The following is a 13,583-nucleotide window of genomic DNA, read 5'->3' as shown; positions in this document are numbered from 1 at the left end:
CTCATCCTCTATGGTCCCCTTCTCCTCCTGCCCCCAATCTCTCCCAGCATCAGGGTCTTTTCCAATGAGTCAACTCTTCACATGAGGTGGCCAAAGTACTGGAGTTTCAGCTTCAGCATCAGTCCTTCCAATGAACACCCAGGACTGATCTCCTTTAGGAGGGACTGGTTGGATCTCCTTGCAGTCCAAGGGACTCTCAAGAGTCTTCTCCAACACCACAGTTCAAAAGCATCAATTCTTCGGTGCTCAGCTTTCTTCACCGTCCAACTCTCACATCCATACATGACCACTGGAAAAACCATAGCCTTAACTAGATGGACCTTTGTTGACAAAGTAATGTCTCTGCTTTTTAATATGCTATCTAGGTTGGTCATAACTTTCCTTCCAATGAGTAAGTGTCTTTTAATTTCATGGCTGCAATCACCATCTGCAATGATAAGGAGCTGATTAGAAAAGGCCAATTTTTAGGGAAAAAAATTATCTTATTTGGAAAAGCTTCCTATATCAAGAACTAACTGCTAGAATGAGTTATTTTGCTAGCTAAAGCACTGATACCTTTCTTAGATCTTTATTATTGTTGCTAGTTTAGTGAACAGGAGTATACCCTCAAAAATTTCTCTGATTCTTATCTGTGAAAAAAACAAATTTTCTTTTAAGTACTGCCAACAACCACTCTAAAGGACCATTAATATTCCACTGAAAGTATTCTAAACTATACTCTATCACATCAGAACTTTCTAGTCTTCAGCAAAGTGCTTAATGAAAAACACTCACTTTTTTTTTAACTGACATATTTCTGATTTTTAGTACAGTTGATAAATTTCTGTATGTGTTATTGATATTTAAAATTTCTCACTTGTGATTTAATTGTTCATATCTTTTGTATATTTTTGTTAATAAGCTGTCTTTATTAAATATTTATGTAGTTAGATATTAATTTATATTTATGTATCTATGTGGGTCTGTCTCCTCACTAAGCAGTTCTTGTCCTAATGTTGCTTGCATTTTTCTTATTTCTTTTACTGTTGATAGTCCAACATCCTGTCTTATTTTTTAGGCTTTGTATTTTGGTTTTAAAAGTTGACACTTGATAAAGAGGGTGGATCTTAATACCTAAAGGTGCATATTATTTATTGTATATCTGCACACTAAAATATATTTATCTTTCTCTTGGGGCACAGTTGGTTTTTTCTTGGAATTACTAGTTTTATTTTTCCCCACATTGTTGTATTCCTGTTTCCCAGATACTGCCCCAATTTCATTTATCCAACTGTTAAATTTAATGATTTATTTTAGCATATTTTCAGTTTCTGAGAACTTTCTTTTTACTTTATTATGGCAATTATATATTTAATATCTAAGAACTCCTTCTTTCCACAGTCTCTTGTCTCATGATGTAATACATTTAGTCCCTCTGAGATACTCATTAGAGGTTTTTTGTTTGTCTTAGTTTGTTATTAAACCTTTTTTTTCTCTGAATCAAGTGTTTGCTTTGAGTTTTTAATCTTCTTTTCTCTGAGGGAGAAAGGGAATTTCTTTCATTCAAGTTACAGACTTTCCTTAAACGGCCTCAGATCCTTCTTGTTCAGAAAGTTTAAGAACAAGATATTGTAAAGTTCCCCCCTCAAGGGGGGACATTACAAGGGTCACAGCCTTGTAATGGTGAAGGGACAAAACTGTAGGTTTTCCAGTAGTCATGTACAGATGTAAGGGGGCTTCCCTGGTGGCTCAATCAGTAAAGAATCTGCCTCCAACTCAGGAGACCTGGGTTGTATCCCTGGGTCCAGGATATCCCTTGGAGAAGGAAATGGCAATCCACTCCAGTATTTTTGCCTGGAAAATCCCATGGACAGAGGAGCCTGGTGGGCTACAGGCCATAGGGTTGTGAAGAATCGGACACAACTGAGCAACTCACACACACACGGTTGTGAGAGTTGGACCGTGAAGAAGGCTGAGCACTGAAGAACTGATGCTTCCAAACTGTGGTGCAGGAGCGGACTCGAGAATCCCTTGGACTGCAAAGAGATGAGACCAGTCAACCCTAAAGGAAATCAATCTTGACTGTTCACTGGAAGGACTGATGCTAAAGCTCAAGTTCCAATACTTTGGCTACCTGATCCAAAGAGTCAACTCATTAAAAAGACACTGGTGCTGGGAAAGCTTGAAGGCAAAAAGAAAAGGGGGCAGCAGAGGAGATGCTGGCATCACTGACTCAACGGGGAAGAGTTTGAGCATATTCTGGGAGATGGTGAAAGTCAGGGAAACCTGGCATGCTCAAAGAGTTGGACATGGCTTAGTGACTGAACAACAATATACTGGAGTTCACTTGCATAGAAATGATGTTCATATTTCTCCCTAAGCATTGTTTCTTGAGTAAAGAAGCTTTCAATTCTTGCCAGGTTGGCAGATGTCCAGTTGCTAAACTTTTGTGAAGAAGTGGGGAGAACTGTTTCTACATTAAAAGCTTTGTACCCAGCCTATACTGATTTCTCAGTCTCAGAGCTATAGTCCTATCCATGAATTTTGGGGGATGTACTTCTTCCAACTGGTTTAGCCATTTGGTTTTTTTTTTTTTTTTTTTTTTTTTTTTTTTTTTTTTTTTTTTTTTTTTAATATTATTTTATTAGTTGGAGGCCAATCACCCCACAACATTTCAGTGGGTTTTGTCATACATTGACATGAATCAGCCATATAGTTACATGCCATTTGGTTTTTAAATTCAGGATAAGTGTTAAGTTTTCTAATAACCTGACAATCTCTGATTTCTCTTGGTATGAATGTAAAATATAGATAATAATTTCATGTAATTTCTATAATATCTTGGAGATAAGAAGAAGAGATTTTCATGTGTGATCAGTCTGGCATCTTAAAACTGGAAACTTTTTTTCTATTTATCGTTTGAGGATTAATTAAATTTGTATTCAGCTATATACATAATTAACTTTATTGTCCTGTTATGAGTGAAATTTTGCTTTAGAAATTTATTACATTTCTCAAATTCATCTGGAAAATGTGATTAGCTTGATAGCTTGGGGTTCAATATTTTAAAAAACTATGTCTACAAATTTCAGATTAAATATACTTGAAGCAGCTCCGGTATCTCTATAGCATTGCAAATTGCAGCCTGTGACTCTTCAGCATAGAGACAGAGACATTATAGAAACATTTCAAGTTAAACAATATAAATAAAATATATTTTTATATGTAAATGATTAGATTTATGCATTTAGTATACTCAGATATTTAGTTTCAACATATAGGAGAATTACATATACTTTTTAGAATGCTTGAAAATTTGAACCATAAATACTTTTATAAATTTAGATTAAATCACTCTAAGTGATTCTGATCACCTTGTTCATGTTATCTTTTGTAAGCATTGTCACTGAATAATAGAGAAATTGAGTTCTGATCATCAGAGGTTGTTTTATTTTTATTTTTTAATTTTTTTCAGAGGTTGTTTTAATCTCATGGATAAAAACATGTGGTTTTAGATTATGCAAAAATGAAAGTTCTTTAAGAGCAATGGCTAAATTTCTATATCCATCCATCTTATTTTCTGTCTTTATCCCTGGAATAGGAAATGGCAACCCATTCCAGTAATTGTCCTGAACAATTTCATGGACAAAAGAGCCTAGTGGGCTACAGTCCATGAAGTTGCAAAGAATCAGACTTGACTGAGCACATATTGCTTACTAGAAGGAAATAAAACACATGTGAACGTGTATTTATATGCATATAAGTACATAGAATGTATTTAGAAAGTCTCTTTTCTAGAACTTTGGTTTTGATAAAGGGTTTATAGTTCATGTTATATGTAGTAACTACATCTTACAGGAAGAACTTTCCTAAGCTTTAAAGGGGTGACACCATTCACTATTATATTTACACAAGCTTGGCAATGTGTATTATATCATTTTAAGATGCTTGTCTTCATCTTTTATCTTTCTATTTTTCTACAATGTAAGTTTCTAGTTAACATTCTAGAATTGTTAATTTGTATCTTTTTCTTCATTTCTACCAGTATCCTTATCACATCTCATGTGAAATATAATTTTAGATAATAATCACGTTCTGTTCCTACTTTCATGCTCTGCAACCATAATGTGCTTCATATATTAGATTTTCTCTTACTAATTCGATAGAATTCAAGTTGTTTTTCATATACCAAGATTTCTTTTCTTTACTTCTCTTTCTATATACCTTGAATTTTCAAAAAATTTTCCTCACCACCTTCTAGAACCTGATGCTATACTAAGAAAACTTTATTCACCAAGATCACCTTGTGAAATGAAGTCATTTTTCAGTAAGAACACATTTACTTCCATCTACAGATGCTTATGAGCATTTCTATTTGATGTTATTTTAAACAAGGAAAGTTGTGTTTCTCATCCATCATGACAAAGGCTGTTCAGCCAAGTACCTCTTATGGACTTGAGTTAGTGATGCTGACAACAGCAGAAATAGCATGAAGAAACCCTTGGTCCATTCTGTTCACGACTTCCTCAGCCTGAAATGGTTGTCTCCTGTGTAGGCGATGGGTATGATGGAGGTGCTCTTGAAATCCTTGAAGTAGAAACCATTTGGTGTGTTAACAAACGGGACTGCTATAGCTTCTTCAGTCACACTTCTTTGTATCAGAGCGTAACTCCATCGAAAAAAATCTAACGTAGATCACACCACTAGATTTCTAGGGCATTCAAGAGAGGTAAAACAAATATCAATCTTCTTTTTCCTAATTTCTTTGAAATTCAAATGTATATGCATGTAGGTGTTTTTTCCTATTACAAATGAAATAATATTTTATTATAAAGTATTATATATGTATGCATAGACACAGTTTCCATGGATTTAGAGGGCAAATGATTCAATTAGAAGTTGGATCCAGACCCTGGCATGAAAGCCAGAAAGATAGACAGAAGGAATATAATCATTCACTGTATTTCTGCCTGTTTTTTCTCTTTCATAATTCTTTAGTCACCTTCTAGAGGTGGAGCCTGGGTAAGTCATTCCCTCTCGAACCAACTAACAGTGGGTTGCCCTGTAACTGTCAGAAAGAAATGTCATTTTGAACAGTCTTAGTACTTTACTTATGAGCATACTTTATAATTTATTCTGACTTGCACTTCTAGCGATAGAAATTTCCAGGTTTAACATAAATATGCAATACCTATTTCCGCCTCCTTCAGCTGTCAGCTTCAACCTGTCTCATATCTTTAAAAGTTTAATAACTGAGATTTGTATAGCACTTAGGTGTTTTCAAGTTGATTTAAGGAGTAAAATTTCATTTCATTCTCAGGCAACCCCTCAGATGTCAAAATTAATATCCCAATTTTGAGACAAAGGGACTGAAGCCAAAGAGATTGACTCCCTTTTCCTGGGTTTCCTGGACTGAAGGTGGCAGAACTAAGGTTGTTACTGGAGTTTCCTGATTTCTATGTTTGAGGAATGAAAGCTATTCCTTCTTTGGTTTGCTTTTCACTTTGCAAGACAAGCGTCCTCGCAGGGAGTAAGGGTTGGGGTGGGCAGGGAAGCAAGGTCTTTCTAACCTTCCCTTCCCCTCTGTAAATGCATGCGAATCCCCCTGGGTTTATGAGCCCTACTACAATTATGCCTAAAGTCCTGATAGAGATGATATTCTCTGTCTTTCCACACAAAAGAGTTCAATTTACAACAGGAACATATGTTGGAAAAGGACTCTAGACATGAAGGGGACCAGCAATTTCATTCATAAACTGTATAACCTAGGATCTCTTCTAGGTGCTCAGAGAAACTTAGCCCTGGTGAAATCAATGCCTAGTATATTTCAGGACTTCCCTAGTGGTCTAGTGGTTAAGACTCTGTGCTTCCACTGCAGGAGATGCCAGTTTGATCCCTGGTTGGCGAGTCCCACATGCCATGTGGCATGGCCAAAACATTTTTTTAAATGCCCACTGTACTTAATACTTTCCCATTTTTATTCATGCATGCATTCATTTACTCATTTAAATGTCTTTGTTAAGCTACTGCTTCTTGCTATGTGGCAGACCAGCATTCCCAAGCCAGCTAATACCTAGTAATGCAGTGTCCTGGATTTCAGCAGGATTTGCCACCAAAGAACAAGATTTTCTTTTTTTTTTTTTTAATTTTCTGAAATAAAACTGAGATGGAAAAAAAATGGTTTAAAAATGAAAAGACAAGAGGGGGAAATTTCATGATGTAGCCCTTAACAATACTTGGACTGTGGGAGACTCCACTTGTAAGAGATGGTTGAATTCTCCTTTCAATTTGTACAACATCCCTGCCGCATCCCTGTGGTCAAGTCTTCCGGGTGATGAATGAACCTGACTTTTACATGCCTGGCTAGTTAAGCTGTTTTTGTTAAATGATTCATTAAACTCAGTCAATCCAGAAAGAGGAGCTAGTTAGAGGAGCTATAGTGTTTCATGCTTGCTTGTTAAGCTCTTTCTTCACATAATGAGCAGAGTTTCAAAACTTTTGACTATAATGCCACTAGCAATAAAATACTTTGCCGAGATATGGGTGGTACAGCCTTTTGTTTCTGTAACTCAGTTGCTGTAGACAGAGAAGGCTGGTGAGGGCCTTACTGTCGCATATACTCCATTATCTCAGGCAAATACATTTTGGACATCAAACATTATTCTTTGTTCTTGCTTTTGACAACTTCACTGCATTTTCCCCACATAGTTGTTTGTAATCATTGTGACACAATACTCAGCTCTTTGAAAAGTAAGTTTGCATGGAACCTTAAGAATAAGTTCTACTTTTTGACATGAGAAATTGCATCCACAATTTTTGTATGTGCATATGTGTTTACATGTGTTTCTACTTTACATTCATCCGTAACCTTGTGAAATACAGGTTTAACTTGAGCATTGGAGTGATTTGGAATTAATGTTTGTATTACATGTAGTATATACATTTTGGAACTTTTGCATCATTATTAAACATGCTTAAAAATGACTGGGGGCAAAATGCAGCCTCCAACAAATCATGTTACAAAAAAATAGTTGTTTGGCTCTTGGTAGACTGAAATTTCATGTAAGGCTCTCCCACTGATTTAATCTAGGATCTTAGCAAAATTAAGTACAGCTTTAATTGAGTTTTCTTATTGACAAATGAGGCAAATTGTCCACTAACTTACCATAGGGTTATTCCCACAGCAAATTTATTTTGATTAATGTTCTGTAATCTTTGTTACATATTCAATAAAATATCTCCAAATTTGTTTTTCATATTACAATGGGTACCCTCTATTTTCTAAAAAAGCATATTATTTAAATGAGTTTCTATCGTAGTCTGTGCAGTTAAAATTTTTATAGAATAGGAGACATCTGCTAATTCTCAAAGGCTTTGTGTTAGTTGCACTATTGGGAGCTCCACCTCCCTCTCATGGGAGATCTTGAGTTTTGTGTATTTGGTCTTAGATATGGTGGGACTACTGGTAAACAATCCATCTGCCAGTGCAGGAGGCATAAGAGACATGGGCTCAGTTGCTCGGTCAGGAAGATCTCCTGGAACAGGAAACAGCTACCTCCTCCAATATTCTTGCCTGGAGAATCCCAAGGACAGAGGAGCCTGGTGGGCTAGACCATGGTGTCACAAAGAGTCAGACAGGACTATAAAATGTTCTTGTATATAATTGTTGAATTTCTTGATTCGCTTTCTGAATTGAGTTATTCTGTGATGATACAGGAACTAGTGGCCACTATTGCTATGTGTGTTTTATGGTTTGCTTTGGTTTTTTACTGTGTAGGGTTTTTTTCTCTTTTATTTTAAACATTTGCCTTTAATATTTGTTTTAATGCATTTTACATATGCTTTTCATGAATACATTTCTGGGAAATCTGAAGTAATAGGAAATGCAATCGTTGGTCAGTTTTAGGAATATTCTCTAATGTAAGCAACCCAAGAGTATTTGTGTTTTACATTGATAATTTTGCAGTTTATCCATTTGTCAAATATTTTCCAATTGATGTCTTGATCTCCACTGTTTCCTCTCAGTCTCTTTCTCCTTGCCCAGATTTTTCTGTGCAGTATTTCATGTCTGAGCTTTATAACATTCCAGGAAGGAGTTTGAAATGCCCTCCCCCTTCTTGTTAATGGTTGGATAAAGATGTCAGCATAATTTCTGTTTACCATGTTTAAAGCTGTCTCCACCACCTGCTGGCACTCCAGGTGATTGTCTGGTTGTCAGCAGGCAGCTGGCCTGATGCCCAAAGAATTAGATGAGGGTTCAGGACGCCTGACTCACTATGTGAGATTCCAAGTGCCTGAGTTTAGGATCACATTGCTCCTGTTCTCTGCACATTATTTATCTCATCGGCAAAGGCAAACATATGAAAATAACTGATTATATCTCTTCAACTCTAGGGGCTTGCCTGGTGGCTCAGATGGTAAAGAATCTGCCTGCAATTCAGGAGACACAGGTTTGATCCCTGGGTCAGGAAGATCCCTTGGAAAAGGAATGGCAACCACTCCACTATTCTTACCTGGAGAATGCCATGGACAGAGGAGCCTGGGCGGGTTATAGTCCATGGGCTTGTAAAGCTTGGGACACAACTGAGTGACTTACACACACACACACACACACACACACTTCAACTCTAAGAGTGCATAGACATGCTATCAGTTTACTGTGGTTACTGCTTCTGTCAAGAGAAAATGCAGAGAGCTTTACTTGATATGAATATTTTAGTGAATAAGAAACATGTGGTTCATGAACAGAAAGACCTCAGAGGAGAGTGGTCAGGAGTTCAGCTCTCAGCAGCATAGCTCAGTTTATGAAGCATCATCTCCTGAGGGATGAGTTGCTTCTCCCCGCTAAGCCTTGTTTTGCGATGATGGTAGACATCCTTTCACTGGATGCAGTGTTTTCCTTTCTCGTGGTCTCAGGGTAGAAAATTTATGGAAAGTGTTGGAAGAATGAATACAATGTTCTTAAGAGCTTTCTCTTGTCTCCATTCCAAGCACAGAGGAACTGCACCAGTTGCAAGAGTGCAGCCTCTCAGGGTGGGTTCAGCCTGCTTCAGGGAGGGGACAACAGCAAAACATAGGCATGTGCTCAGGAGCAAGGCAATTGTGCATACGATGAGCATTTTGCCAGTTGTCTTGCGTCTCGGGATGACTCCATGATGTGTTTGGGATCTTTATATTTAGCTGAACTGTAACTCTTTGCCAGTGACACACTTTGCCATTGTTAAAATAAAGAGTTCAAGTCACAAGTGTCTAATATTTTGAACAACTTACATTGTCCACGCTCACAAAAAAGAAGCTTCCCATATGATATTGTTGGTCTGTGTATACTTCTGGGGAAGCACACTGGTTTCCCTCATGAGTGATTACCAGAACCTTACATCTCTTTTCATTGCATCACTTACTTTTTTGAAACTGATGAGTTAGGAAGCTATGAATTCATGCTGACATGCAGAAAGGTTAAGCTTTGTTTAAGATTAGAGTCAGCATTTAGGGGGAAATCTGGACAGTTTCAAGTGTGAGTATTGGGACTCTGAGCGTTTGGTCGAGGAATACATCCAAACTGTTTCTACTGTTTGCTGTTTCTTTCACATTTGCCATACAGGAGCTCTATGAGATAACTTGGAAGAAGAAAAGAATGTGTGACTTGCTAAGTGCAGGTGACTAGATAATCCACAGGTGGCATAGGTTGAGGCAGTTCTCAGAGTTGTAAGTTCTGAGACTAAACTGAACTTCACTGGAAATCCCCATCAGAGCCCTTGGGTGACCAGGTACATTGTCAATGAGCAGTGATGTTTTGAAAGGAAACCTTTCGTCTGAGTAGCGGATCTCGACAGTGGACTTAAAATATCTAGAAAACTATGTTGTAAAAAGACATGCTGTTATCCTGCCTTTGTTGTTATTCCATTGACAGAGTATAAGAAGAGTAGATTTAGCCGCGTGGGCTTCCCAGGTGTCTCAGATGGTAAAGAATCTGCCTGCAGTGCAGGAGACCTGGGTTCAATCCCTGGGTTGAGAAGATCCCTTGGAGAAGGAAATGGCAATCCACTCTGGAATTCTTGCCTGGAGAATTCCATGGACAGAGGAGCCTGGTGGGCTACAGTCTATGTGTTGCAAAGAGTTGGACTTGACTGAGCAACTAACACACACAGCATAATTCTTAAAAGCCATAGAAAGTTTTGCAATGGGAAATGAGCATTAGCTTCAAGGTAAAATCACCAGCTGCATTAGCCTGTAACAAGAGAGTCAGCTTGACCTTTGAAACTTTGAAGCCAGACATTGATTTCTCCTCTGTAACCATGAAACTCCTAGATAGCATCTTCTTCCAATAAAAGTTGTTTCATCTACATTGAAAACCTATTGTTTACTGTAACTTCCTTTATTAATGATTTCAATTAGATTTTCTGGATAACTTGCTGTAGCTTTTATATCAGCACTTGCTGCTTTATTTTTGTTGTTGTTTACTCACTAAGTCATATCTGAATATTTTGTGACCCCATGGATTGTAGCCTGTCAGGCTCCTCTATCTGTGAGATTTCCCAGGCAAGAATACTAGAATGGGTTGCCATTTCCTTCTCCAGGGGATCTTCCTGATCCAGGTATCAAGCCTGCGTCTCCTGATTTGACTGGTGGATTCTTTACCACTCAGCCCCTGGGAAGCTCTGCTTTATCTTACATGTTTATACAATGGAGATGGCTTCTTTTCTTAAACATTATAAATCAACCTCTTCCACCTTTCTTATGCAGCTTCCTCACCTCTCAGCCTCTGCAGAATTGAAGAGAGTTAGGGCTTTTCCTGGGTTTGGTGTTGGCTTAAGGAAATAACCGTGGCTGGTTTGACCTTCTATCCAAACCACTCAAAGTTTCTCCATACCAGCAATGAGGCTGTTTTGCTTTCTTATAAATTATGTGTTCACTGCAGAAGCACTTCTAATTTCTTCAAGAACTTTTCCTTTGTATTCAAAACTTTGCTAACTATTTGCTGCAAGAGGCCTTTTGGACAATCTGGGCTTTTGACACGTGCTCCTCACTAAGCTTCGCCACTCCCAGCTTTTGATTTAAAGTGAGAGACGTGAAACTCTTCTTTGAATATATATAGGCCATTGTGAGGTTATTAATCTTCCTAATTCAAATGTGATTGTGTCTTAGAGAGTAGGGAGACTGGAAGGGAAAGAGACAGATGAGGGGTCTCCGCTGGTCAGTGGACCGGTCAGAACACACACCATATTTATTAGTTAAGTCCCCTGTCTCCTGTGGGTGCAGCCCATGGCACCCCAAGTGATTTCAATAGTAACATCAAAGATCTCTGATCACAGATCACCATAACAAACATGATAATGAAAACGTTTGAAATACAAGAATTACCAAAGTTTGACAGAGAGACACCAAGTGAGCAGATGCTGTGGGAAAAATGAGTTCAGTAGATTTGCTTGATGTAGGGTTGACACAGACCTTTAATTTGTATATTTAAAAAGGCAATATCTGAAGTGCAATAAAGAGAAGCACAATAAAAAGAGGTATGCCTGTTTTTATATAAAAAACTCATTGGCACAGACAATTAAAAGAAATGAAACCAAAAGTACCAATAGCACACAAGATCATCATGAAAGGAAAGCAGTTTTATTATAAAATAAATTCCTCAAATTGTACTTAAATATTTAGCATCAGATAACCATAATATCTAGTTGGAGTCACTTCAGTTATTTTTAACATTTTTCATAAAATGCTGTTATTTTATAGAAAATGTTATTCTTTGTAGAAAATGAGAATTGTATTTTTGTTGTTGTTCAGTTGCTCAGTCGTGTCCGGCTGTTTACAACCCCATGGACCGCAGCACACCAGGCTTCCCTGTCTTTCACCATCTCCTGGAGTTTGCTCAAACTCATGTCCATTGAGTCGGTGATGCCATCCAGTCATCTTAGCTTCTATTCCCCTCTTCTCCTCCTTCCCCAGTCTTTTCCAGCATCAAGTCTTTACCAGTGAGTCAGTTCTTCGCATCAGGTGGCCAAAGTATTTGACCTTCAGCATTCGTCCTTCCAATGAATATTCAGGGTTGATATCCTTTAGGACTGACTGGTTTGATCTCCTTGGTGTCCAAGGGGAGAGAATTATGTGGAAGGATATAAATATTGAATTATCTTTACTTCCATGACTGATGGTGAAATTTATCAGTTAAAACCTCAAGAATATTTGCCAATCAATCTCTTTTTCACTCTGAGAATAGTTTCTGTCTTTTAGAAAATGAATTGCAGAAGACTTGCACATACAAGCTGCTTAACACATTAAGAAAAATACGTTAAAATGATTATAAATAGATTGGAGAAGGAAATGGCAACCCACTCCAGTATTCTTGTCTGGAAATTCCCACGGACAGAGGAGCCTGGCGGGCTGCAGTTCATGGAATCTCAAAGAGCCGGACATGATTCAGCGACTAAGCAGCATAAATAGATTAAGACATTGACAAGAATGACATGACCATGCCATTGATTACAAAGAAACAGGATGGATAAAACTTCATATCTACAATTAAAAATTTTATGTCAATGTCTGTCATGCCATTTCTATCACGAATGGCTGACAATTATATCATAGAGAGAAAATGAATTTTATGTCTGAAAAACTGCTTATTAAGATTTTAGCAAAGCATTCTGTGCAGACAGAAGGAGCAATTGTCAAAATAGATAGCTGAAGTTATTGTTACAAAATGTGCCACTCACTGATGCCAATTATAGTATGTTTTATAGAGGAACAGAGTTTTTTAACAGCAAAAATAAAGATGGAATTTTTATTCGTTGAATGTCTAGCATTTTTTGGATTAATATAATAAAATTCACTGTTTTTATTTAAACTGATCACAATGAAAACACACTCAAACATTTCCCCCAGCTTCAAAAACAGTCTTTACCTCTCACAGAATTTAGGCATCCCCAAGAGATTGGCCACAGTGAGATAAGATCTGAGACCACCTGGAGAAAGAGCTTTATTTGAGATATACCTTTGTTCCTATTACAGTGTGGTGATAACACTTTAAAGGAACATTCTAGGCAGTCGTCTGCTTTCTTTCTAGTTTGCCTCTCCGGAAGACAGAGGGTACATCCTGCTGTGTGTGCTCAGTCATGTCCAGCTCTTTTGTGACCCCATGGACTGTAGCCCGCCAGGCTCCTCTGTCCACGGAATTCTCCAGGCAGGGAACACTGGGGTGGGTTGCCATTTCCTGCTCAAGGAGATCTTCCTGACCCAAGGGTCAGACTCCCATCTCTTGCATCTCCTGCATTGGCAGGTGGTTTCTTTACCACTGAGGCACTGGAAGCCCTCAAATGCCAAAGAAACACTAAGTCCTCTACGTGTGAACCTTCCAGCTGTGAGCTCTCGAGGATGTGATTTCTGCCAGTGTCAGGAGTGAGAGAGATTGTAGCCTGCCGTGTATCTGCTGCTGCTGAGCATCCTTCAGCTCTTCCATCGCCCATCTCCTCTCCCTTTTCCAGTCTGAAACTCTCCTTGCCTTTCACTCGCTGCCAGTACCTGTGTGCCAACTCTTGTTCTGTACTTCTTCAGTGCTTTTCAAGGTACTGAACTATAAGATTAGCAATGTCTATTTTTTGTGTGTT

This window comes from Muntiacus reevesi, chromosome 4 (genome assembly GCF_963930625.1).
Source record: "Muntiacus reevesi chromosome 4, mMunRee1.1, whole genome shotgun sequence".
NCBI lineage: Eukaryota > Metazoa > Chordata > Mammalia > Artiodactyla > Cervidae > Muntiacus > Muntiacus reevesi.
The sequence above is the reverse complement of the archived record's forward strand: the minus strand, read 5'-3'. Positions refer to the sequence as shown.